Genomic DNA, 19,200 nt, shown 5'->3' with positions numbered 1-19,200 from the left:
GAGGTTGCCAAGCTGATCTCAGGAGGAAAGCCAAGCTGATCTTGACGGTCTCAGACTGGCATGTGTGAAGCTCACCCCACCTGGGAGTCACACACAGGCACTGCTGTCCTTTCACATGTCCTTGCACTGTTCTAGTTAATTTTATGTCAAGCTGACACAGGCTAGAGTCATCGGAGAGGAGGGAACCAAAACTGAGGAAATACCTCGATAAGACTGGCTGCAGACAAGCCTGTAGGGCATTTTCTCGATTAGTGATCAGTGGGTCAGGGCCCACTCCACTGTGGGGCCCTGGGTTAGTGGTCCTGGATTCTATAAGAAAGCAGGCTGAGCAAGCCATGGGGAGCCAGCCAGTGAGCAAATCCCCTCTATGGTCTCTGCATCAGCTCCTGCCTCCAGGGTCCTGCCCTGTTTGAGTTCCTGTCCTGGCTTCCTCTGATGATGAACAACAATATGAAGTGTAAGCCAGGTAAACCCTTTCCTCTCTGTTGCAGCATTGGTGTGTGGGTTCACGAATATCCGTGGAAAGAAGACTCAGAGGCACCTTAAGATTGAATCTAGTCTTTCGCAGCTGCAGGGAGATCCAGCCTCTAAGGACTGAAGCACTTTTCCCTTCATCCAGGGCATTTTTATTTTTCTCAATATTTACACTTTAACCAGTTGATTTCCATATGTTCAAAACAACCTGAAAGAAGCTCCCAAAATACAATGTCAAGTGCAAATTTCTTGATTCATCGGGTGCCACAGTTTTCAGGGTTTTCCCAAACCAAGTTTCACATAGGCTTTGTGTCCTTGGAAAACTCTCAGACAGGATTCCCATAGGATGGCGAGAGAAACAAAGGATAACTGAGAAACAAAAGATGAATTAAGGCTAGGTGCTAGCACTCTGGAGCCAGGCCAGCTGCATGCAGCCTAGCGGGAATTCTCCCCTCACCTCTCCAATCTGCTCATTGGTGTTGGTGTTCCATCACAGCCATACTCTCCCACTAAGTCATGCACCCAATGCATCTAACTGCAACAGACTAAATCTTAGTTATGAACGGCTTCGAAAAGCTTCCACCTTTCCAGGAAAGAGAACACCCCAGGCAAGCCAACAGACAAGGGAGTAATCAACCTAAACTACAGGAGCATCTTGGTATCTGTGTCTCTTGATGGTTGAATGCCCATTTGTGACTAAATAAACTTGAAACTGCCATTAAGCATTTCCACTCTCAGAAACTAATGCATTTATCCACAAATGCACTGATAAAAGGTCTGAGTCCTCAAAAGACCTGCTGCCATTGCCATTGTAATATCATTATAGCCCCGTTTGTGAAGGTCACAGGAGAAAATATCCTAAAAGAAAGACCTATTCCAGTGTGACTTGGAACCAAAAAAAAAAAAAAAAAAAAAAAAAAAAAAAAAAAATGCTACCTACCTTGTACACATGCATCAAAACTTCTTAACGATCCACAGGACTGGAGAGATGGTTAAGTGGGTCCTCACGTGGACCTGGTGGCTTGCCATCTGTGACTCCAGTTCAAAGGTTTCCAACACCATCCCGTATGCATGTGGTGCATCAATACATTCATGCACACACACATACTAATACATACACACACACACACGCATTTATATTGATTCTAGATCTGCATGGAATCCACAAAGCAGAACTATGCTGCTCCCTCCCTGCCCTGGACTGTATGCTTTTCTTACGTTTGCTACAGGAACTTCTATGCAAACTGTCCAGGGACTGACAGATAGATACTCCTGAAACATCCTGATGAAATAGTTGATTAAGTTCATGCAAGATTGCTTGAGACAACATCTCATTATAGCTAATGCCAATGTGGTACTCACTCTGTAGCCAGGCTGACCTTGATTGACCTCATGGTGATCCCCTGACCTCAGCCTCCCCCTTGGGATGATAGGTATAAGTTACCAAACCTGGTTAATAATGGGATCTTTTTTTTTGTTCTGCCTTTTTTTTCTTGAGACATGGTTTCTTTGTGTAAGAGCCCTGGCTGTCCTGGAACTCATTCTGCAGACCAGGCTGGCCTTGATCTAACAGATCTGCCTGCCTCTGCCTTCTCAGTGCTGGGGTTAAAGGCCTGTACAACCACTCACAACTATGATGGGATCTTTTAAGGCTGCATTGAACTTTGCTAACAATTCTTCCTACTATTCCCTTAGAAGCTGAAACCAACAGTTCCTTACTTGAAATGAGTAATACCTACCCTGTAGTTTTTTTTTAAGGGGTTGGGGGTGTTGCTGGGTATACTGACTGGCACATGCCTTTAATCCCAGCATTGAGGCCAGCTAGGAGTACATATTGAGGAGCTATTTCACAATATAGAAAGTAAGTAAGAAAGGAGAAAGTTTTCTTTTTTCTTTTTTTGGTTTTGCGAGACAGGGTGTCTTTGCGTAGCTTTGCGCCTTTCCTGGAGCTCACTTGGTAGCCCAGGCTGGCCTCGAACTCACAGAGATCCACCTGGCTTTGCCTCCCAAGTGCTGGGATTAAAGGCATTGCACCACTACTACCTGGCTTGGAAAAAGTTTTCTTGAGGCCTATTTGTTAACCTGAATTCTGTCACAAGGACTCACTTACTTACACACATAGGGATTCACACCACTGTGATCTACTTTGTTTTTGAAATTGATTCCAAAACGTGAAGGCGTTCCCACACTTTGTACATGTGTAAGTTGCTGGGTTTTTTCCCTAGTGTGAATTCATTTCTGCATTTGAAGGTAACTAAGAAAGGAAAAGGGGAGACACATAAAGCTGAGGCTGGGAAGACCCAAAGCAGTAGGATCCAAAAAGAGAAAGGTATTGCAGGCCTCCTCCCCATTTTTGGCATACAAACCATACATAGCACTTTAAATCATATACACAATTTTGCATAATTACACACACATGTATATATGTTTTTCAAGACAGGATTTCTCTGTGTAGCCCAGGCTGTCCTGAAACTCACTTTGAAAATCAGGTTGGTCTTGAACTCACACTGATCCACATGCTTCTGCCTCCTGAGTGCTGGGACTAAAGGCATGTGCCACTATGCCTGGCTTTATTGCTTATATCAAAAAAATAAACTGTTTCATGGCATGTGATAGGACTCAACACATGTGACCTGTAAGAAGAGACCACACCAGCTTGTCTTGGGGGACTTCATTTCACCCCACAGCACTGCAGTTTCCTCAGCCCTCAGGATGCAAGGCTGCTCCCAAGGGCAGAGCTATTTGGACTGTGATGCCTGTACTTGAACTGGGAATGCGGGCTCCAACAGCACCTCCACCCATGAGCACAGCCCTATACGGACAGTTTGGTAACTCAGTGCATCCAACACACACAGACACACACACATACACACAGACACACACACACACACACACACACACACACACACACACACACATGCACACACAAATAAAAGTAATGATAAAAATGTATACCAAAGCCTGTGAAGTTAAATGATTAACAATGGGCAAAAAATCTTTTAAACAGTCAATTATTAAAGTATTGTGTACCTGGAGATGCAAATATAAAATAGTACCTGCAGGGGTTCTGTGGTGGAAACCACAGCACACAGATAAAAGAGGGCCAAGATCTTAACAAATGAATCAACATACTAGGTTCACCAAAGTGAACTCTTGGTTCTTCTTCAAGAGGGCATACCACCCACTAAACAATATAAAGTCTTGACATATACATTATGGATGAATCTTAAATACAATACACTGAGGAAAAGACCTAGGCTCTAAGGTTGTGTCCTATAGAAACCACCTTATATAATTAGGCAAAAGTGTAATTTAGGAGCTAGAGAGATTGCCGAACAGTTAAGGGTATATTGTTCTTACCAGTCTAACAGAGGACTGGACTTCAGTTCCCAACAACCTGTGTTGGGAAATTCATAACTGCATGTAACTCCAGCTCCAGGGTATCCAGCACTTCTGGCCTTTACAGGTACCTTCAGACACATACCCACAAGCAGACACATAATTTTAAAACATAATAAAATCTAAAGTGTCCTCCTACATAGTCCTTGATAACCATGAACTCACTCTGTATCAAGGATTGGCCTTGAACTTGAAATCCTCCTGCCTCTTCCCTCAGAGTGCCAAGATTATAGCCATGAACTATCACTCCCAGATACATTTGAAAACCTAAATTACCAAGAAGCTATGTCTAATTGACAGCCACTTGCTAGGGAAAAATTAGTTTTCCCCAACAGAGTTGCACTGGGTGGACAAACCATGTAGACCAATGCCCTGCAATAGATGGCCAAACAGAACAAACTCAATGATCATTCTAGAGATTTGTCTTGTATTGCTTAGGATAATTTTTTATCTTACTGGTCTTTTGCATCTATTATATGCTTTCAAATCTTAGGTTTTGATGCATATTGCTTGAGTCTGTATGTGTCTGTTTGTGCATATGTTTCTTGTTACTTTTTGTTTGTTTTGCTTTATTCTAGTTTGTTTTATTCGGCTGCTTGTTTTCTACACAGAAAGAGAAGGAAGGTGAGATGTTGGATAAGGAGATGATCTAGGAAGAGAAAGGGAAGGGGAAAACATGATCAGAATATAATGCATGAAAAATTTATTTTATTTTCTTTTTTTTGAAAAATTTATTTTCAATAAAAAATAAAATCAGTAAAAAATTTAAAAATCTAAATGTAATATTAGGTTGGAGCAAAAGGTGACTACATTTACATATTTTCGTGAGTAGACTAGACAAGGATAAAGAGAAAAGGTGTTTGCTTAAAATGGAGTAATGCGCAAGTGAAGAATAACTGTTTTTCTGTGTATTATTTTATATTCCCTGTCAAAATACTACTTAACCATGTTATGATAGAAGACAGGAAGTCTGTAGTGAGCTTGAGGCCAGCCGAGGCTACATAATAAGTATCAAGGTAGCTAACAGTGGCTTCTAAGCTAGAGCCTGCTTCAAAGAAGCAGGAGGTGGAGCTGGAGAGATGGCGCAGTGGTAAAGAGCACAGGCTGAAGCTTAGAAGACCTGGGCTTAATTTCTGGCACTGCAACATGGAGGCTCAAAACCATCTGTAACTCCAGCCCGGGGGTCCAGAGCCGTCTTCTGGCCTCATCAGGCCTCAGGCACACATGTGCAGCACAGACACAGATGCGGGCAAAATACCCACTCATGAAATAAATCTTTAAAAGTTAGCAAATATATACACACACTAACACACCCAGAAAGGAAGGAAGGGAACCTAGACTCAGTGGGTGAGATTGTCTGATTAAAATCAAATATCTCTTAATGAAATTTGTTTCCCAAACCTTGCTATTTCTTAATTTTTGAGTTGAACCAAAAAATGTTCCCACATACTCTCCACTGTCAGGAGCTCTTTCAATACATTCTTTAAAGTGCTACCAACGTGAAAATGGAGACGCCACAAATTAGGCTACCCTTGGTGAAGTCCTTTCATGTTTATAAAAGAACTTGGGATGACAAAGATTTCTAAGATTCCTTATAAATGAAGGGTTTATCTCCAAAATGACTACTATAATGTCTTTTGCATTGTGTGCATAAGGTTTCTCTCCAGTGTGAGCTATTTCATATCTTCTCCACAATGACAAGAATACAGAAGACTTTATCATGTTACTTGCAGCTTTTCTCCAAAAGGCTTTTGTCCTGTGTCTGCTTTCATGTATTTGAAGGGATCTTCTAGTACTAACAGCTATATTGATTCAGAAGAATAACTTCTCTCTATTAAGACTTCTTTGACATTCCCCCACATTACTAGCATAAGCTGTTTCAGTCTTTTGTGGTTTGATTTCTGTGAGACCTAACAAAGAGGAGGCATTTTCATGTTACTTACAAACACCCTTATTAGTTCTACTATGAATTAGTGTCAAATGAGATATCTTCAAATAGCCTCTCCCAAATGTCTACATTCGTAGGGTCTGTTGCTGCTGTGGATTCCTTCACATACTTGAGCCTCAAATAAATGACTATAGGCTTTCCCACATTGCTTACATTCATAGGATTTTGCTACAGTAAGAGTTATTTTCTGTTTTCAAAGAGAATTGTCAGAGCTGAAAGTTTTCCCACATTGCAAACACACGTAGGATTTCTCTCCATAGGGATTCATTTCATCGCTCCAAAATGGAGGAAGAACAAGCAAAAGCCTTCACACACTGCTCACACTTGTAGGTTTTTCTCTACAGTATGCATTCTATTCTGGAATTGAAAGAAACATTGAAAGTTTCCCCAAATGGCTTCTATACATAGGTTCTCTATGAAGTGTGAATTTTTTCATGTCTTTTATGGTTACCAAAATGAGCAAAAGTTTTCCCACAGTGTTTACACTCATAGGGCTTCTCACCAGTGTGAATTCTTTCATGTGTTTTTAGAGTACCGGAACAAGTGAAGTTTTTGCCACATTGCTTACAAACATAGGGATTCACACCACTGTGAGTTACTTTATGTTTTTGAAATTGATTCCAGAATGAGAAGGCATTCCCACACTGCTTACATACATAACGTTTTTCCCCAGTGTGATTTTGTTCATGTATATGAAGGTAACGAGAAGCAGTGAAGGCTTTCCCACATTGCTTACATACGTAGGGTTTCTCTCCAGTGTGACTCCTTCTATGAATTTGAAAGTAAACAGAATGAAGAAAAGTTTTCCCACACTGTTCACACTCATAGGGTTTCTCACCACTGTGAATTCTTGCATGTCTTCGAAGGCAAGCAGAACGAGAAAACGTTTTCCCACAATGATTGCACAGAAAAGCCTTCTCACAATTCGGATTCATCTTATGTCTTGAAAGGTTACCTAACCGAGCAAAGCCTTTTCCACATAGTTCACACACATAGGGCTTCTTAGCACTGTGAATTTTTTCGTGACTTCGTAAAAGACTGGGATGGGTGAAGTCTTTCCCACATTGCTTGCAAATGTAAGATTTTTTTGCATGGTCATGTTCTTCATTCCTTTGACCAGATTGGCGACCAAGAACGCCCTCTTTGTAGTCCTTATTTTTAGGTTTCTTTCTAGTATGAGCACTTTTATGCATCTGAAGGGTCAGAGAACTGGAGCTGCCCCCAAACTCCTTATGTTTATACAACTTCTGTCCATTTTCCTGGTCTTTATGAGGTTTGGGTCCTGCTTGATGGTTCAGGGGTGCACCTAGAGATGAATGGCCAATGCTCCCTTCTCCACACACATGCTTCTCACATGTGGAAAGTCCTGGACAAGATTTCAGGTTCATAGAATGCTTTGGAATACAGCTGAAGATTTTTGCATACTGATGACTTCCTTTATACTCACAGACTTTCTCTACCAATTGGCTGTTGCAAAACAAGTGAACAGTACATGATTAATACTTTGTCTATTAATGAATGAACAAAAGAAATGTTGGTTTCATGCTGGGAAAAGTTTATAAAATGTTTGGACTGCATGCTCTCCAAGATGATTGAGGAGAGCTACAACAGAAACAATGATATTCATGTATGGTGGGGCATGTCTCTTTGAGAAGATTAAATATTCACAAGCATTTCAATCCAAATTTAAATTCAAATCTTATGCACATTTTTGGATGTTTGGATGTTCAACGGCATCAATTAAAATCATGATTTTGTTTTTTTCAAAACAGGGTTTCACTGTGTAGCCCTGACTTCCCTGGTACTAACTCTGTAGACAAGGCTTGCCTCAAACTCATAGAGAACCACCTGTTTCTGCCTTGAGAGTGCTGGGATTAATGGCGTGCACCACCACAACCTAGACAATCTTCTATTTTTAAATGCATGTATATCCATGACATAAAGTGACAGTACAAATTAGCAAATTCTATCTTCTTTTCATTCCCAACTTGTCCCCATGGCTTGTAGATAAATCAACTGCATTAAGTTTCAAAAATGTGTCCATTTACTGTGTTTGTAAGTGTGCATGTGTGCTATGGTCTGTGAGAGGAGCTCAGGGTAGCTTTCAGGAGTACTGTTTCCTTCCATGTCAATGAAGCAGGGTATCTCTTAGAAGTACAGGGATTATAGATATGTGTTGTTTTGTGTGGGTTCTGGGATTAAATTCAGGCCATTATGATTGTATTGCCAGCCCTTAATAACAACTAGGCAATCTTTTGGTTCCCCTGTATAACATTAGAAATGATGAGGTGTGTTCTGGTTAGTTTTCTGTCAACTTGGCACAATGTAGAATCATCTTGGAAGAGAAATCTCAGCTAAGAAAATTTCTACATTAGATCATATTTAGGCAAATCTGTGGGGGCAATTTTGTAATCAATCATCAATGTGGGACAGATTAGCCAACTGGAGGTTGTATTGCCCCCAGGCACCAGGTGGTGCTGATTATATAAGAAAATATATAATTTCCTTATTTTTTGTCTGAGCAAGCCCTGGAGAGTAAAGTAAGCAGTTTCCTCCATGGGTCTCTGTCTCAGTCCCTGTCTCTGGGCCCCTGCACTGCCTTGAGTTCCTGCTTTGGCTTCCCTTAATTGTGGACTATGACCAGGCCATATAAGCTGAATAACCCTTCCCTCTGTCTACATAGGAGAAGGTGGAGCCTCAGTTACAGTGGACACCACAGCATGTTGGCAATATCAGTAGGATGGAAGCACCCAGAACAGTAGCCAATGTGGTATGGTACTGGCCTGAGAGTAGAAGATAATCTGTGTGCTGCTGGTGGCAGAGCTGGGGAAGTGGATCCAAGACCTTGGGAGCCCAGGAGATGGTGTGTCGATTTCAGAGATGGGACACTGAATTACTGATACTGAAGGAGGTTGGTTTTGCTTTGCTTTGATTGTGACTATGTACTTACTGCTGCTTGCCTTTTAGAGTAAGAAATGATGTAACTTTTTTTTAATATTGCAGAGGCCCACATGTTGGAGATTTTCAACATTTTAAAGACACATTTGGTTTTGAAGGAGAACTTACACTTACAAATGTTGAAATTTTGTAAGACACTTTCTTATGTTTTAAATTATATTTAGATATCAACATGACATCTTGGGGACAAAGAAATAGGAAAGATTGTGGTTTAATAGTGATATGTTTGTGTGTCAAGTTGACAAGGGGTCAATTGTTCTGGTTAGTATTTTGTAAGCTTAATGAAATGTAGAGAAATATGAGTTAACTTCAACTGAGAAAATGCCCCCTACCAGATTAACTTATAGGGAAGCCTATGAAGATTTTCTTAATGGATCTGGAAGCATCCAGCCTACAGAGCCATTCTGAGATTGGTGGTCATGTGATATATAAGAAAGCAAACTGAGCAAGCCAAGGGGAGCAAGACAGTAAATAGAATACCTCTACAACCTCTGTCTTCTATTCATACTTATAGGCCCCTGTTGGAGTTCATATCCTGACTTCTCTTGATCATGGACTGCTAACTATAAGGTGTAATTAATCCTTTCATCCCCATGTTCCTTTGGCTTATGGTCATCAGCACAGCAATACAAAGCCAAACAAAGACATTCTGTATGGCTTAAAGTTTGTATATATGAACTATGAAAACATATGACATTCTAGTTGTTTTCAATATTACAATATTCAGCATCTTCTAGTGTTGGTGTTTACGACACAAATTTTGGAAGAAATTTTCTTGAGATGAAATTAGTCTGACCATGGATATCAAATGCATCTTTTACTTCTTAGTAAAATGTTCTATTGTATCACCACTTGGGAATATCGTTATCTTTTAGGAAACAAATTACCTTAGTTTTCTCCAGAGATTTTCGTACTCATTTAAAACCTTCTGTTTGCCTGACTTCTTTCCTAAAATGCAGACCCAGAGAAATTATCAATTATTAATTGTAGAGAAAATATTGGATGCCAGTTAGATTGAGGTTTAAGTGATCATATCTGATATATGCACCCCATTTCCGTTCCCATATTCCATTTCATACATCAACACTGATAAGCTAGAAACACTGTCCTGTGATGGGCTAGCAAAGGCAATGCTCAAGTGTACCTATAGCAGCCAGGTTCCTCAAGGTTTCCTGCATCACATCTTTGTACAGCTTCTTCTGGGATGGATCCAGCAGAGCCCACTCCTCCTTGGTGAACTTCACAACCACATCCTCAAAGCTCACTGACTCCTAAAAGCACACACATATATTTCCAGGAAAGTGAGCCTCATGGTACTGGAGATGTACACAGAATTAATGAGAAGTTGACATGACACTATGTTCCACAAGTTGTCTTCGTCATTGTAGGGAAAAGGGACTGACTAAAGAAACCCACCCTGACCCTGGAGCCCAGAGCTAGGGAAAGATGGCTCAGATTAGGGCAGAAAGAAACACAGTTTGGCTCAGTCAGATCAGAGCCATCTCTGCCCCTGGCCAACTGACTTGTGAAACCAACCAATCACAGAGCAGGATAGTAAAACCCTGGGCCTAGGGTTGACTTCACCCCCAAGACTTCCTGTGTAAAGCACCCTGCATAGTCAGTTAGAAAAAAAGGCAGTTCTCTCCACCCTGGTAGAGGCAGCTACTCTCCTGGACTCCTCCTTCCCAAATAAATCTCCTCCTCAATGGCGTAGAGAAGATCCTTGCTGAAATGTCCCCCAGTGGACAAAACAAGAGAGAGAGAGAGAGAGAGAGAGAGAGAGAGAGAGAGAGAGAGAGAGAGAGAGAGAGCTGAAAGAGCAGGGCAAGGAGGAGCTGAACAGCAGAAGATCTTTGCTCAGACGTCCCTCAGTGGACAGAGAGAACTATAAGTAACACTTTTCTCTGGAGCTGGAGGAGATTGCTCTTTTCTGCAGGGGTTTCCCCTTTCACAGAGTGAACCAAAAGAAGCAGCATCTTAGGCCGGAGAAGCAGAGCTCTGCTAGGAAGCTTCCTTAAGTGGGAGCTGAGCAAAGCCCAGCTATAGTGGCTCTCCAGGAGAGGAGCAGGATTGCTATATCCTGCAGGGAGACCATCCCCCAACACACCAGGTATACCTTGACTTTCCCAAAGAGACAGAATACCCTTCCCCGATGAAGCAGTTCCAGGCCTGACTCTTCTGAGAAGTCAGAAAAATTTCCCTTCCAGGGTTGGGCTGTTTCTTTGCAGTCCCAGCTGTCAGCGCTGTGCTAAACAGCTCTAGGGGTTTGTGACACCTTCAGGGCAGAGCTGTTGTTCTGAGCAGCTGGAGGTGTCTGGGATACCTCGCCCTCCAGGGCTGAACTGTCTCCTTGCAGTTTCAGCCATCACAGCTGTGCTACACAGCTCAAGGTGCTGCCTGACTCCCCAGTTAGTCAGGACCCCAAACCCACAGAGATGCAAAACTCATGTTCTGCAACCAATTTACCTACATTTTTGGTGCTGGAACCTGGGGTACCAAACCCAGAGTTTTTGCAATCAGTTTAGTAACATTTTTGGTGCAATTTACTAACATTTTTGGTGCCAAAACCCAGGACACCAAACTCACAGAGTTGCAAAACATGCAGTTTACCTACAGTCATCACACTCTACTCCTCATACAGATGAAGATTCCCCCAAACACAAATGCTAAAAGTAAACTGGAGCTTTCTGGAAAGGAAACATCAAGATAGATTGAGCTTTTGGGCACACCACTGTGCTAATTTCTCTTTCTACACTGCATCTTTCTAACAACTTTCATCACAAATTCTGATGGTTTAATACCCTCCAGGGAGTCAATATCAGCAGTCCTTAGAATGTGTGTGTTTAGAAATGCTGGACAAAATAGTTCTCCTGGTATCTGGGAACTGAGATCTCCAATGATTCCTTCCCCCTATAGCTGCAAAGAACAGGGTAGATTTCTCAGACAGTTGATGACAAATATACCCCAAGTTAAAATATCAGTATCTGTTTCCCCTAAGAATCTTAGCAATAGTTTCACATTGTCGTCAGAGGGATGCTATCTGGTTAGAACCCAGCATATTCTCTAGATGATGATTCTGTATCATCTGGTTTGGCAGACAGTATTTGTACACCTTTCTAAAACCTTGATTTAGTGTGTACTGTGTGTGGAGAGTGTGAGCATGCCACAGCGCTCTAGTAAAATCAGCAACAGCTTGTGGGAGTTGGTCCTTTCTTTCTAACTTAGCAAGGGTCCTAGAGATTGACTTCAGACCATGAGGGTTACATAGCAAGTGCCTTTACCTGCTGAGCCATCTCAGCAGGCCTCGACTTAATACTTCTTACAAACTGTTAGGAGCCTGAACATATGTTCTGTGACTGCACTAAAGGCCAGTATTACAAGGTTTATAACTGGATTCTTTGGTCCGGTCCTTAGTCAAACATCAAACAGGACTCATGACAAGCAATTCATTTTATTTATGTCCTATTTTGCTTTCCATTGCTATATCATCATGACCAAATGCAACTTGGGCAGGAAAGTGATCATATGTAAAATATGTACATATACATATATAGGTCACAGTCAATAATTGGGCAAGCCAAAGCAGGAGACTCAAGGAAAGAACGTGCAGGCAAGAACTGAGGCAGAGAGCAGAGATGAGCACTGTACAAGCCCAGGCCCACATAACCTGGCATGGCAACACCCACATTGGAGTAGGCCCTCCCACATTAATTAGCAATCAAGGAAATGCCCTGAAGGCATGCACACAGGCCAGTTTGGTGAACCAGTTTATCAGCTGACATTCTCTCTTCTCAAGTGTGTCATCACACTGGCCCATCACACCATTTTTATTTGAGAAAGTCACTGGATAATAAAACAATCAAAGATGGCGCATGATCTTAGACAAAGTTCTAATTCACCAACATGTCACCTCTATAATTTCTAAAACATGCTTTAAAGTAAAACACTTGACCAAAGCTATTAACTGCAACAAATGTCTATAATAAATGTCTAAAACCAGTCCCCTCCACAGGGCACTATGCTCCCTCCCAGAAGCCACAGGTTGTCAACTAAGGCAACAACAGATTTCATTCTGACTGGACTTAAGCCCCATTCCACATGAGGACAAACATGTTTGTTCCTGTAAATCTGACTGAAAGCTGGAAAGGTCACAGGCCTGAGGAGTAAATCTGTTTCACTGTATGATAACACTTTCAAAATGCCTATCTCTATGGTCACAAGTGCCACACTTATCCTCATGGGAGATGTTTCTGTGTGCAGTGAACATTGCCTAATGCAGGAACCCGCAACTTGTCAACGTGAAGTGAAGAACCGTGTGTGGAGCGCTGGGGCATGAGTGGGATATCTACACCAGGCCTCCATTCCCCCACCCTGGTCCCCCAGGCTCAGGGAACATTGAGGAAGAAGGGGCAGAAGGACAGCAAAAGCCAGAGTGTGGAGTAAAACTGTCTACTGGACACTACAGGACTACAGCATAAAACAACAGCACTTCTGTTTGTCTGCACAGGATCAAGGCAGTCAACATTCCATCATGGATGGGGGAGGGGCTGGAACAACTGACCCCCACACCATTAACTGAGGAGCTACTCACTGTTAATGGCTGCTAGGAAAGGAAGAGTCAGTTTGCTTTAAAGGTGTGGCTGTTCATAAATCAGCTATACTCTAGTGCATGGCCTTACAAGCATGCATATAAAAGGAGCAAGATACAGTAGACCAAAAAAATAAATAAATAAAATGTTTAGTGAGATATGGGGGGGATGGAGAAGTTTGGAAAAAGCATGAGGTTTTATGTGAATATGCTCAAACATATTTTCAACATGTATGCAATTCTAAAAGCAAAATAAAAAATAGTTCTTTTAAAAATAATTAAGCTAGACAGTGGTGGCACATTAGTCTCAGCACTCGGGAGGCAGAGGAATCTTTGTGAATTCAAGGCCAGCCTGGTCTACAAAGTGAGTTTCAGGACAGCAAGAGCAGTTATACAGAGAAACCTTGTCTCCAAAAACAAAAACAAAATAATAATAATAATAAAATAAATGAATAAAATCATAACCAAATGGTTGCTGCATGCTTTTAGAGATCAGGGTGGCATCTGTGTCCTTGCATCTTACTTTTCTACATTGTTCCTATTAAAACTCATGCCCTCAACCACATGAATTTCAGATTAGGACTCATTAAGATTACAAAGAAAAATCGATTAACAATCTAGCCTAAAAACTCACAAGTCATACTCATACAAGTCACAAAAGCTTTGAGAATTATCTTTATGGCACCTATCAAATAAATATTGTCTACATGTGCTCATACCTTTATATTGTAAACACAGTACCACATTTGCTTGTAAGATAAGTGGGTCCCAACTGGAGAGATGGTTCAACAGTACTTGCTGCTCTTGCAGGGGACCTCAATTCGAATCTCAGCACCTACATTATGTGACTATCTACTGCCTGTAACTCAGTACCTTCAGGGACTCCAACACCTCTGGCCTTGCATACATATTAAAAGACTAAAAAATATAATTCAAAATAGCTAGACAGAGAATAGTGAGTCCTCACATAAATTAAAACTTGGAAATTAGCCCAAAGTCTTTCTACTTTACAATGTACTTAAAATTTTGAAACAAGCCCTTATAAATTAAGCTTGGCCTCCAGTCCTTATGATGGGCTAACCGGAGAAACAGCATCAACAAGGGCATAAGGTGTTCTTTTCTTTTTTAAAAGACTTCAGTTTTATTTCTAATGTGTTGTGCATCTGTGTGTGGTGTGTGCACAGGCGCACTCGAGTGTAGTGTTCTCAGAGGCCAGAGAAGACTGTCCAGTCTCCCGGGACCCAGACTTTAAGCAATTGTGAGTCACCAGATATGTGTGCTACAAAAAGAACATGGGACCTCTGAAAGAGTAGCATGAGCTCTAAAACTCTCAGTTGTCTCTCCAGGCTTAAAAAACATGAATTTTTTAATTCAATGTGCCCATCTTGGGAGAACCTAAAAATGGGGGGTCTGATGTCCTCAGGTTCATGTTGTGGACTGGTGAGATCTTCACATTATAATAAAATTCAAACATAAGTCAAGAAGTACACATATTTGTGTATTCTTGATGGGGTGGCATCTTTTTTGATCATTATCACATTGGTCCTCAGTGTTGATGCTATGAGATGGTCAAAACAAACCCTTATCATTAAAAAAAAAAATAAACTAGCTCTTATACGGCATGTTCCTCCAAACTGAGATGTTTCCCCTAAGCAGGTAAACAAAAAGTCACATATATCCAGAAAGAATAGGAACTTAGAAGACTGTTGAGCACCTCCACCAGCAGTAAAAAAAGAGAGTAAGCAGCCGCTAGGGTAGAGCCTCTGTCCAGCCAAACTGCTGGAAGAGACCTTGGCACTGGGGCCGCATGGAAGCTGAGTAGAGGAGATCAAGGGTGGCAAGGCCAGGAGTCTTCACCCACGCTGGGATGGGCTTTCTACTGATGCAGCTGCTGTGGAGCTGTCTCTGCTCTTTGTAAACCCCCTCCATAATCCTGTTAGTAGCCTCAAAATAAACATGCATTGGTTCACCAACTGGACTCTGGTTCAATAATATTTGGACTATTCTGGGCTCTTTTTTGGGGTGAGTAGATATGCAAGTCTCCCCAGGAAAATTCTGTCACACAACAGCTCTAAGTACAATCTGGGGTGGTTCTGCAAGGCTGCACTACCGCTACAATCCACTGCAATAGATTTAGCACATGGACTCCGTGCTTTCAATTTCCCAGAAGGAAGAAACCACAACAGTAACAAGACAAAGACATTAAATGCTATGTGCTTTTGTTGCTTTCCAAGTCAAAAGAAAAGGTGTTTTTTGTTTGTTTGTTTGCTTGCTTGTTTGTTTGTAAAGCTCAAGGACAAATTTATTAGAGCTTAAATGAAAAACTGCAAGGCAAGCAAGCTGTAAAATGTCAGTAGCTGCATGGAAGAAAGAAGGAAGAAAGGTCCTGTCACTATTCCAAATTGTGAAGGAGGTCCTCCACATGGTGGACAATCAGCTACATAGTGGAGATGAGGTTTTAGAGAATCAGAAAGCCAAAATATTAGGGGGAAAGCCCAAAGCATTAAAGAAAGCTTCCTTAGCAGAGTCAGCAAGAAAAGGGAGAAAATTACACTCCTCTGAACCATTCCGAAAAGTGGGTAGTCTTAAATGTTCCATGTCTGGGGTACATGAGCTACTGCAGTGTTTCTCAATCTGTGGACCTTTTGGGGGTCAAAGGACCCTTTCACGGGGTGGGGGGTGTAGCATATCAGATATTTACATTATGGTTCCTAACAGTAGCAAAATCACAGTTCCGAAGTAGCATCAAAAATAATTTTATAATTGGGAGTCACCAAAACATAAGGAACTGTATTAAAGGGTCACAGCATTAGGAAGGTTGAGAACCACTGAGCTACAGTCAAGGAGGATTCCTTTAACAAAGTTCCTAAGTGAAGAAAGAGAGAGAGAGAGAGAGAGAGAGAGAGAGAGAGAGAGAGAGAGAGAAGAAGAGAAGAGAAAAGAAGAGGAAAGGAGAAGAGAAGAGAAGAAAAGAAAAGAAAAGAAGAGAAAAGAAAAGAAAAGAAAAGAAAAGAAAAGAAAAGAAAAGAAAAGAAAAGGAAAGGAACAGGACTTAAATCTCTAATGTATCAGTTAAGTTGTTTGAGAATAAATAAGCTTCAGGAGAGCGCATGTGCTTCACGTGCAGAAACAATATGTCCGGGTATCAAAAACAACCCTCTCCCTCCCTGCCACAGTCCCGGTCAACCACAAAAAATAGCTGTAACTTCCTGGTGGCTATCTATGTGTATATGCATATCCCCCAGACCCTCGGGCACTCAAGCTTTGTACCGGAAAGGTTCCTCGTTGTTCCAATAAATTGGTCTCAGTCCATCGAGATCGTGTCTGCCTCATTTATTTATTTATTTATTTATTTATTTATTTATTTATTTATTTATTTATTTTTTTACACTGAGAGTCACAGGTGCTCTGGGTAGCTGGACCCTGAGACACTGCAAGGAGTGTGGCAAGATTTTAGGAAAAGAGTAGCAGTTAGAGACCCAGTGTCCTAACCTTCACCATCCACGCAGGTCCACCCCGCCACACACATCTCCTCCACATAAGCCGCAGTCGGAATCCCAAGGTTCCCCACGACCCTCTCTCTGCCTACAAGGTTCAGAAAGCAGAGACCACCCGGGCTGAGGGTGCCCAGCACTGAGCACTCAGCAAGGGACAGGACCGCGGCGGCGCCTGCTGACCCAGCTCCACCCAGCGGGACCCGGGCAGCGCTGCCCAGCAGAGCCCGGTGAGTCACAGACGCAGACTCCGCTGCCTTGGAAGTCCCGGTCCCACAGAGCATCTCTTCTCACATTCAAGATGAGGGCAGAACGTACCATTTCCAGCCACTGAGTGTCCTGGTGTCCCCCTGCCGCTCCTGCTGACAGCGAAGGCGACTTTGATTTCTAAGCCGGGGATCTAAGATCTGCTTATAAAGAACACATACATGCATGGGATCTAAGATCTACTTACAAAGAGCACATACATGCCTGAGGCGAGGAAACTAACAGACCTGCAGGCAGCTTTCTGCACCTAAGAAACACACTCCTCATTGGCCAGTTCACGCACTCAAATAATTTTCTGATAGGCCAGCGAGCCCTCGGCCAGCTCAGGTCCTGGAGCTCTAATGACAAGAGACAAGTTTTCCTAGGTGAAACAGCGAGGAAATTACACGCTCTGTGCCCTAGCTTTCTTTCTCCATCTGGGGGAAAGTGCATTTAAGCATAATTTGTCCAGGCCTCCACTTGCTAATAACAATTCCTATTTCTTCCGCCTCAGTGGGGTGACAGCAAGTGTGTAGAGAATTCCAGACTCAGTTGCCATGGAAACAATTCAAAAGGCTGCATTGAACAGACTGGTCCCGCTGAATAAGGAGGGAGGGCCTCATTAAAGGAAATCCCCTGCCCCCATCACCCCAAAGCCCACCAACCTGCTCAAGACTTCAGGGAACCTTCTTCCCACAGAATTCTAAAGAAACAGGCAATCTGGTTTGCTTTTCACTCTGCAATTTCCAGAGAGACAGAGACAGAGAGAGAAAGAGAGAGGGAGGGAGGGAGAGGGAGGGAGGGAGGGAGGGAGGGAGGGAGAGAGAGAGAGAGAGAGAGAGAGAGAGAGAGAGAGAGAGAGAGAGAGAGAGAGAGAGACAGAAAGAAATACAGAAACAAAGAAATAAAGAGAAAATCAGTTTGCTCAGAAAACCGGTTTCTGGGCCTGCTGAAGCCAGGACCTCCCCCTCCCTGCTCTCCACTGGAAAAATTGATTCTCAGCCCCTGCACAGTATGTTCAGGTTTGAAAGCCTCAGTTTCTCAGACCAATAAAAGTATGCTCTTAGCCAGGCTGCAAGCCCTTAATCCCAGCCTCAGGAGGCAGACACAGGCAGATTTCTGTGAGTTCAAGGCCAGCCTGGTTTACAGAGTGAGTTCTAGGACAGCCAGGGCTACATAGAGAAACTCTGTCTTGAGAGAGGGGAAACGTCTGCACTCTCTGTTTTGAGGTCAAACTGAGTTATTCTTTCATTTTCCTTTGCTGACTTATTTCTTATTACACTGTTATTTTCTCACCTTAGAATTTGGTATGAGGCTGGTGCCCAAGGCTTTCTCAATCCCATAGTCAACCAATAACATAAAAATACTCAAATAAGCAATTACAATTAGTCAAGTCACAGAGGAAGTGGAATTTATAGTGAAAAATTGACCCCAAATAATAGCAAAAATCCCTGTTAAGTATCAAACCTGGGACAAATGGCTAACTGAGGGGCCTGTTAATATCAAAGTAGTTGCTGTCTGCCAGGTTTTCCCAGCATCTCTCAGTAGCTATGACAGTCACCCTGGTTGGCAAACTCACGCCACCCTAAACAACAGCCCAAGGACTGGGCTGGGCCTTTCCTTCCCCCAGCTTCTCTGATTCCTGTTAGAATATTTAAAGACTCTCTCGGAACTATGGACTTCGATGGATGAGGTCTTGTTTTGGTTTTGACTAGTGGTGCTGTCTGTGTGCTGTTTCACAGCTGGATGGCACTTCTGTCATGGTGTCAGGTGTGCTAAGGTCTGGGGCCCTCTTACAAATGGCGCCCCCAAACCCTGGGGCTCAGTATCCCAGGGTACAGGAGAGTGAGCCTAGCTGGGCCTGGAAATCAGTGTTTGTGGGAGAGAGTAGGGAGGGGAAGGGCCTGGCTCCACCAGACACAGAAACTGCTTTTTGTTTTTGTAAACTGCGAAGTGAGAGATACGCCAGATTCCGGGGGTCTTTGAATCTCTGGGCTCCAAGCACACGATGCAGCTGGCTGCTTTCCAAGAACTCCATGGACAGCACATTTCTTGAGGCCTTGGGCCTGTCACATGGCCCGGGTTTAGGGTAG

General features: G+C 42.5%; 1 pseudogene; it reads right to left on the bottom strand.

Annotated features, from left to right (window-relative positions):
- Positions 1-4,654: 4,654 nt before the first annotated feature.
- On the bottom strand, positions 4,655-17,599 carry LOC114680868 (annotated as a pseudogene).
- Positions 17,600-19,200: the final 1,601 nt, after the last annotated feature.

The sequence above is a fragment of the Peromyscus leucopus genome, chromosome 22 (genome assembly GCF_004664715.2).
Source record: "Peromyscus leucopus breed LL Stock chromosome 22, UCI_PerLeu_2.1, whole genome shotgun sequence".
NCBI lineage: Eukaryota > Metazoa > Chordata > Mammalia > Rodentia > Cricetidae > Peromyscus > Peromyscus leucopus.
The sequence above is the reverse complement of the archived record's forward strand: the minus strand, read 5'-3'. Positions and strand labels throughout refer to the sequence as shown.